The sequence below is a fragment of the Bos taurus genome, chromosome 18, assembly GCF_002263795.3.
Source record: "Bos taurus isolate L1 Dominette 01449 registration number 42190680 breed Hereford chromosome 18, ARS-UCD2.0, whole genome shotgun sequence".
Taxonomy (NCBI): domain Eukaryota; kingdom Metazoa; phylum Chordata; class Mammalia; order Artiodactyla; family Bovidae; genus Bos; species Bos taurus.
This window is the reverse complement of record NC_037345.1, coordinates 64665307-64674113: the sequence shown is the minus strand read 5'-3', so window position 1 is coordinate 64674113 and position 8807 is coordinate 64665307.

Below are 8807 nucleotides of genomic sequence, written 5' to 3'. Positions count from 1 at the left end.
TTGTCTGAATGTTGAGCTTTAGGCCAACTTTTTCGCTCTCCACTTTCACTTTCATCAAGAGGCTTTTTAGTTCCTCTCCACTTTCTGCCATAAGGGTGGTGACATCTGCATATCTGAGGTTATTGATATTTCTCCTGGCTTACTCAAAATTAAAATATTTGCTATTAAAAAGACCCATTTGTGAAAGTTTCAGGAATGCCCTGGCAGTCCACTGGGTAAGACTCAGTGTTTTCATTGGGGTGGCCTGGGTTCAATCCCTGATTGGGGAACTAAAATCCTACAAGCCATACGGTGGGGACAGAAAAAGGAAAGAAGAAAGTTTAAAGTATAAACTAAACTTCATCTGATTAATAACTGGTGTCCAGAATTTTAAAATAACCTTTACAAGAATAAGGAAAACCGATTTTTTAAAAATAAAATTTTTGAATACATGTTTCACTAAAGAAGATAACATGAATATGGGACTTTCCTGGCGGTCCAGTGGTTCAGTGCAGTCGATCAGTCGTGTCCAACTCTTTGCAACCCCATGGACTGCAGCCCACCAGTGTTCCCTGTCCATCAGCAACTCCCGGAGCCTACTCAAACTAATGTCCATGGAGTCAGTGATGCCATCCAACCATCTCTTCCTCTGTCACCCCCTTCTCTCGCCTTCAATCTTTCCCAGCATCAGGGTATTTTCCACTGAGTCGGTTCTTTACATCACGTGACGAAAGTATTGGAGTTTCAGCTTCAGCATCAATCCTTCCAATGAATATTCAGGACTGATTTCCTTTAGGATTGACTGGTGTGATCTCCTTGCTGTCCAAGGAACTCTCAAGAGTCTTCTCCAACACCAGAGTGCAAAAGCCTCAATTCTTCAGCACTCAGCTCTCTTTATGGTCCACTCCAGTGGTTCAGTTCAGTTCAGTTCAGTCGCTGAGTCGTGTCCGACTCTTTGCGACCCCATGAATCACAGCACGCCAGGCCTCCCTGTCCATCACCAACTCCCGGAGTTCACTCAGACTCACGTCCATCGAGTAAGTGATGCCATCCAGCCATCTCATCCTCTGTCGTCCCCTTCTCCTCCTGCCCTTAATCCCTCCCAGCAATTCTTCGCATGAGGTGGCCAAAGTACTGGAGTTTCAGCTTTAGCATCATTCCTTCCAAAGAAAGCCCAGGGCTGATCTCCTTCAGAATGGACTGGTTGGATCTCCTTGCAGTCCAAGGGACTCTCAAGAGTCTTCTCCAATACCACAGTTCAAAAGCATCAATTCTTCGGCGCTCAGCCTTCTTCACAGTCCAACTCTCACATGCAGACATGACCACAGGAAAAACTATAGCCTTGAGTAGACGGATCTTTGTTGGCAAAGTAATGTCTCTGCTTTTGAATATGCTATCTAGGTTGGTCATAACTAAGGAGTAAGCGTCCTTTAATTTCATGGCTACAGTCACCATCTGCAGTGATTTTGGAGCCCAGAAAAATAAAGTCTGACACTGTTTCCACTGTTTCCCCATCTATTTCCCATGAAGTGATGGGACCGGATGCCATGATCTTCGTTTTCTGAATATTGAGCTTTAGGCCAACTTTTTCGCTCTCCACTTTCACTTTCATCAAGAGGCTTTTTAGTTCCTCTTCACTTTCTGCCATAAGGGTGGTGTCATCTGCATATCTGAGGTTATTGATATTTCTCCCGGCAATCTTGATTCCAGCTTGTGTTTCTTCCAGTCCAGCATTTATCATGATGTACTCTGCATAGAAGTTAAATAAGCAGGGTGATAATATACAGCCTTTACGTACTCCTTTTCCTGTTTGGAACCAGTCTGTTGTTCCATGTCCAGTTCTAATTGTTGCTTCCTGACCTGCATACGGATTTTTCAAGAGGCAGGTCAGGTGGTCTGGTATTCCCATCTCTTTCAGAATTTTCCACAGTGTATTGTGATCCACATAGTCAAAGGCTTTGGCATAGTCAATAAAGCAGAAATAGATGTTTTTCTGGCACTCTCTTGCTTTTTCCATGATCCAGCGGATGTTGGCAATTTTATCTCTGGTTCCTCTGCCTTTTCTAAAACCAGCTTGAACATCAGGAAGTTCACGGTTCACATATTGCGGAAGCCTGGGTTGGAAAATTTTGAACATTACTTTACTAGCATGTGAGATGAGTGCAATTGTGCGGTAGTTTGAGCATTCTTTGGCATTGTCTTTCTTTGGGATTGGAATGAAAACTGACCTTTTCCAGTCCTGTGGCCACTGCTGAGTTTTCCAAATTTGCTGGCATATTGAGTGCAGTACTTTCACAGCATCATCTTTCAGGATTTGAAATAGCTCAACTGGAATTCCATCACCTCCACTAGCTTTTTTTGTAGTGATGCTTTCTAAGGCCCACTTGACTTCCCATTCCAGGATGTCTGGCTCTAGGTCAGTGATCACACCATCGTGATTATCTTGGTCGTGAAGATCTTTTTTGTACAGTTCTTCTGTGTATTCTTGCCACCTCTTCTTGATATCTTCTGATGAACTATGGAATGAGGTTGGTGACATTGTACAGGAGACAGGGATCAAGACCATCCCCATGGAAAAGAAATGCAAAAAAGCAAAATGGCTGTCTGGGGAGGCCTTACAAATAGCTGTGAAGAGAAGAGAAGTGAAAAGCAAAGGAGAAAAGGAAAGATATAAACATCTGAATGCAGAGTTCCAAAGAATAGCAAGAAGAGATAAGAAAGCCTTCCTCAGCGATCAATGCAAAGAAATAGAGGAAAACAACAGAATGGGAAAGACTAGAGATCTCTTCAAGAAAATTAGAGATACCAAGGGAACATTTCATGCAAAGATGGGCTCGATAAAGGACAGAAATGGTATGGACCTAACAGAAGCAGAAGATAACAAGAAGAGGTGGCAAGAATACACAGAAGAACTGTACAAAAAGGATCTTCATGACCCAGATAGAGCAATATTGCATAGGAACCTGGAATGTCAGGTCCATGAATCAAGGCAAATTGGAAATGGTCAAACAAGAGATGGCAAGAGTGAATGTCGACATTCTAGGAATCAGCGAACTGAAATGGACTGGAATGGGTGAATTTAACTCAGATGACCATTATATCTACTACTGCAGGCAGGAATCCCTTAGAAGAAATGGAGTAGCCATCATGGTCAACAAAAGAGTCTGAAATGCAGTACTTGGATGCAATCTCAAAAACGACAGAATGATCTCTGTTCATTTCCAAGCCAAACCATTCAATATCACAGTAATCCAAGTCTATGCCCCAGTCAGTAACGCTGAAGAAGCTGAAGTTGGGCGGTTCTATGAAGACCTACAAGACCTTTTAGAAGTAACACCCAAAAGAGATGTCCTTTGCATTATAGGGGACTGGAATGCAAAAGTAGGAAGTCAAGAAACACCTGGAGTAACAGGCAAATTTGGCCTTGGAATACGGAATGAAGCAGGGCAAAGGCTAATAGAGTGTTGCCAAGAAAATGCACTGGTCATAGCAATCACGCTCTTCCAACAACACAAAAGAAGACTCTACACATGGACATCACCAGATGGTCAACACCAAAATCAGATTGATTATATTCTTTGCAGCCAAAGATGGAGAAGCTCTATACAGTCAGCAAAAACAAGACCAGGAGCGGACTGTGGCTCAGATCATGAATTCCTTATTACCAAATTCAGACTTAAATTGAAGAAAGTAGAGAAAACCACTAGACCATTCAGGTATGACCTAAATCAAATCCCTTATGATTATACAGTGGAAGTGAGAAATAGATTTAAGGGCCTAGATCTCATAGATAGAGTGCCTGATGAACTACGGAATGAGTCCAGTGGTTAAGATTCCCCAATTCCAATGAAGGGGGTAAGGGTTCAACTTCTGGTTTGGGAACTAAGATCCCAAATGCTGCACAATGCAACAACAACAAAAAGTATTAAGCATGTGAAAACATGATCAATATCATTCATCACTAAGAAAAGTGCAAATTATACACAAGACACCAAAGCATAGTTCAGAGCAGTGGAACTCACATTACTGGGGGAATGCAAAATGTTAAAACCCACTTTAAAAAACTCGTAATTTCTATAAAATGACAGATGCACTTACCATGTGATACAGCCATGTAATCTGTAGGTATATTGCCAAGAGGAATTTAAAAAGCTGTGTCCACAGAAATGCTTGTACTTTACTGTTCACAGCAACAGCAGCTTTTTTGATTAGAGCCAATAGCTAGGGGGAAAAAAGATTCTGCAAATGCACATGCATAAATGACCTGGTAATAGCCCTAGTTTGCTAGGCCTGTCATCATAAAATACCACAACCTGGCCTAAACAATACATATCCTCTCATAGTTCTGGAGGCCAGAAGTCCAAGATCAAGATGCTGTTAGGTGCCTCTGCGGCCTCCTTGGTTTGCAGATAGCCGCTGTCTTGTATCCTTCCTCCGGAGTCCTCTGCAGGGGATGGGCTCAGCTGCAGTGCAGGAGGCCAGTGGGGCAGGCAGGAACTCCTTTGACTGTTTTCCTTTATTTCTGCATTTTTGCACTTCTCTGATTAATCTTATTCTTTGGCTAAGGTTTTTGCACAGACAAAATGCAGGTAGAAGACATGGGGCCAGTGGAGGAAGGACCATAGGACCCTGTTCTGTTTCACAATCCTTGAGTGTAGACCATTGTATTGTGTTCAGGGCTCATTTTCCCAGGAAGTTTCTCCCTCTGGAGAGTTTATCTATGGTCTCACATGTGGTCCATCTTTTTTTCTTTTTTTTTTAATGGATGGGATGAGACTGCTTTTTATTTTTATTTTTTGGCTGTGCCAGGTCTTTGTTGCTGCGTGGGCTTTTCTCTGGTTGTGGCAAGCAGGGGCTACACTCTAGTTGTGGTGTGTGGGCTTCTCACTGCGGTGGCTTCTCCTATTGCAGAGTATGGGCTATAGAACAAGCGGGCTTCAGTGGTTACAGCACGTGGGCTTACTAGTTGCAGTTCCTGGGCTTTAGACACAAGCTCAATAGTTGTGGTGCTCAGCATGTGGGGTCTTCCTGGACCAGAGATCAAACCTGCATCTACTGCATTGGTAGGGAGGTTCTTCACCACTGAACCATGAGGGAAGCCCTCCAGTGGTCCATCTTGATCTTTGGCTTGTTCCAGTTGGGAGTCCCCTGAGGGTCGCTGAATCTGCGATAAGACATCTTCAAACGAGGCCAGGTGAGAAGGCAAGGTCGTCTCAGGTTTTGTGTTGCCCCCTGAAGGGAATACAATATATAAAAAGGCTTCTATGTGATGGCAACATAGAAGAAAAATCTTATTGGGGAAAGGGATTTCGAGTGCAGCAAATACCAGAAAACCTCCATTAGAAAGTCCCATCTCATTTATCGCCAGAGAATCCACATTGCAGACAGAATGAGTGCTGTGGGGAACTCTTTAGATATAACCACATTAAACAGAATCCACAGTGGTAAAGACTATGTGAAAGGGTCTGTGCTACTGTATGCCACAGGGAACTATATTAAATATCTTGAAATGACATAAAATGAAAAATATATATATATGGAATCGCTTTGCTGTACACCTGAAACATTGTAAATCATTTATAATTTTTTAAGAAATAAAAGACGTTATGAGTTCAGAAGTTATGGTAAATTAGGTACAATGATAAACTCCTAGATTGCTGAGAGAAATATTGACAATCTCAGATATGCAGATGATACCAGTTTAATGGCAGAAAGTGGGAAAATGGCAGAAAGAGGAACTAAGAAACCTCTAGATGAGGGTGAAAGAGGAGAGTGAAAAAGCTGGCTTAAAACTCAACATTCAAAAAACTATGATCATGGAATCTGGTCCCATCACTTGATGGCAAATAGAAGGGGAAAAAGTGGAAGCAGTGGCAAGTTTTATTTTCTTAGACTCCAAAATCACTGAGGATGGTGACTGTAGCCATGAAATTAAAAAACACTTTCTCCTTGGAAGAAAAACTATGACAAACCTAGGCATCATATTAAAAAGCAGAGACATCAGTTTGCCAACAAAGGTGTGTATTGTCAGAGCTATGGTTTTTCAAGTAGTCATATATGGGTGTGAGAGTTGGACCATAAAGAAGGTTGAGCACCAAAGAATTCATGCTTCTGAACTGTGGTGCTGGAGAAAACTCTTGAGAATCCCTTGGACAGCAAGGAGATCAAACCAGTCAATCATAAAGAAATCAATCCTGAGTATTCATTGGAAGGACTGATGCTGAAGCTGAAATGCCAATACTTTGGCCAACTGATGGGAAGAGCTAACTCTTTGGGAAAGACTCATACTGGGAAAGATTGAAGGCAAAAGGAGAAGGGGGCGAGAGGATGAGATGGTTGGATAGCATCATTGACTCAATGGACATAAATTTGAACAAACTCCAGGTAATAGTGGAGGATAGAGCCTGACATGCTGCAGTCTATGGAGTTGCAAAGAGTCCAACACGACTTAGCAACTGAACAAAAACCACAACCAATTCTTAACACTGGAAAAACTCCTATGAGTTATGTTGGAATGGGCCTTCTGAGTACAGTGAACATGGAATGTTGTTTTGGTAGAGCTATCTACAAGGGCTTCTCTTGTGGCTCAGCTGGTAAAGAATCTGTCTGCAATGCAGGAGACCTCGGTTCAATTCCTGGGTGGAGAAGATCTGCTGAAGAAGGGATAGGCTACCTACTCCAGTATTCTGGCCTGGAGAATTCCATGGACTGTATAGTCCATGGGGTCTCAAAGAGTTGGGCATGACTGAGTGACTTTCACTTTGCACTTTCCCACTCATTAGACATCGAGTTCACACCAGAGGATGGCCTTCTGAGTTCAAGTGAATGTTAAGATTCTTAATGGATTAGTGTGTTTAAAGTTCACATATGTGTGCAACTAATCTCCAGAATTCGTTTCAACTTGCATAAATGGAACTCTATATGCATTAAACAGCCTCTAAGACATCAGTGTAGTTGTATTTGAAAAATAACAAGATAGCTGATAGCTAAGAGTGGAGGCAGACTGTCATGCTATGTTGTAACCACTGGGGTGTGTAGGGCTGGGACCTTGCTGTGTTCCACAGAGTCTGAAATAACAGGAATGGAATGTGTGTGTGCTCTGCTGCTGTTAAGTCACTTCAGTCGTGTCCAACTCTGTGCGACCCCATAGACGGCAGCCCACCAGGCTCCCCCGTCCCTGTGATTCTCCAGCTGTGTTCAAATCTGTGCTATCCCATGGATTATAGCCCACAATGCTCTTCTGTCCAAAGGATTCTCCAGGCAAGAATACTGAAGTGGGTTGCCATTTTCTCCTCCAAGGGATCTTCCCAACCCAGCGATCAAACTTGTGCCTCCTCTGTCTCCTGCATTGGCAGGTGGATTCTTCACCACTGTGCCACCGGGAAGTGACAGAAATAACAGAGCCCTAACGAGAAGATGCTAGTAGTGAAGAACCCGCCTGTCAGTGCAGGAGACATAAAAGACATGGGTCTGATCCCTGGGTCAGCAGGATCCCCTGGAGAAGAGCATGGAAACTCATTCCAGTATTCTTGCCTGGAGAATCCCATGGATGGAGGAGTCTGGTGGGCTACAGTTAATAGGGTCACAAAGAGCTGGACATGGCTGAGGTGACGTAGCATGCAACCTTTCTCAGCTTTTCCAAGTGCATGCGTATGTGCTAAGTTGCTTCAGTCGTGTCCAACTCTTTGCGACCCCATGGACTGGAGGCCACCAGGCTCCTCTAGACTACCAGGCTCCTCTGTCCATGGGATTCTCCAGGCGAGAATAATTTTCCCGACCCAGTGATCCCGACCCAGATCTCTTCTGTCTTTCTTGCATTGGCAGACTGGTTCTTTACCACTTGTGCCACCTGGGAGTTCAGTTCAGTCACTCAGTCATGTCAGACTCTTTGCGACCCCATGGACTGCAGCATGCCAGGCCTCCCTGTCCATCACCAACTCCCGGAGCTTGCTCAAACTCATGTTCATCAAATCGGTGATACCATCCAACCATCTAATTGTCTGTCCCATTCTCCTCCTGCCTTCAATCTTTCCCAGCATCAGGGTCTTTCCCAATGAGTCTGTTCTTCACATCAGGTGGCCTAAGTATTGTAGCTTCAGCTTCAGCATCAGTTCTTCCAATGAATTTTCAGGACTGATTTCCTTAAGGATGGACTGGTTGGATCTCCTTGCTGTCCAAGGGACTCTCAAGAGTCTTCTCCAACACCACAGTTTAAAAGCATCAGTTCTTCAGCGCTCAACTTTCTTTATGTTCCAACTCTCTCATCCATACATGACTACTGGAAAACCGTAGCCTTGACTAGATGGATCTTTGTTGGCAAAGTAATGTCTCTGCTTTTTAATATGCTGTCTAGATTGGTCGTTACTTTTCTTCCAAGGAGCAAGCGTCTTAATTTTATGGCTGCAGTCACGATCTGCAGTGATTTCAGAGCTCAAGAAAATAAAGTCTGTCACTGTTTCCACCGTTTCTCCATCTATTTGCCATGAAGTGATGGGACCAGATGCCATGATCTTTGTTTTTTGAATGTTGAGTTTTAAGCCAGCTTTTTCACTCTCCTCTTTCACCCTCATCTAGAGGCTGTTTAGTTCCTCTTCACTTTCTGCCATAAGGGTGGTGTCACTTGCATATCTGAGGTTATTGATATTTCTTCTGGCAATCTTGATTTCAGTTTGTGCCTCATCCAGCCTGGCATTTCTCATGATGGACTCTGCATATAAGCTAAATAAACAGGGTGATAATATACAGCCTTGATGTTCTCCTTTCCACATTTTGAACCAGTCTGTTGGCCCATGTCTGGTTCTAACTGTTGCTCCTTGACCTGTATACAG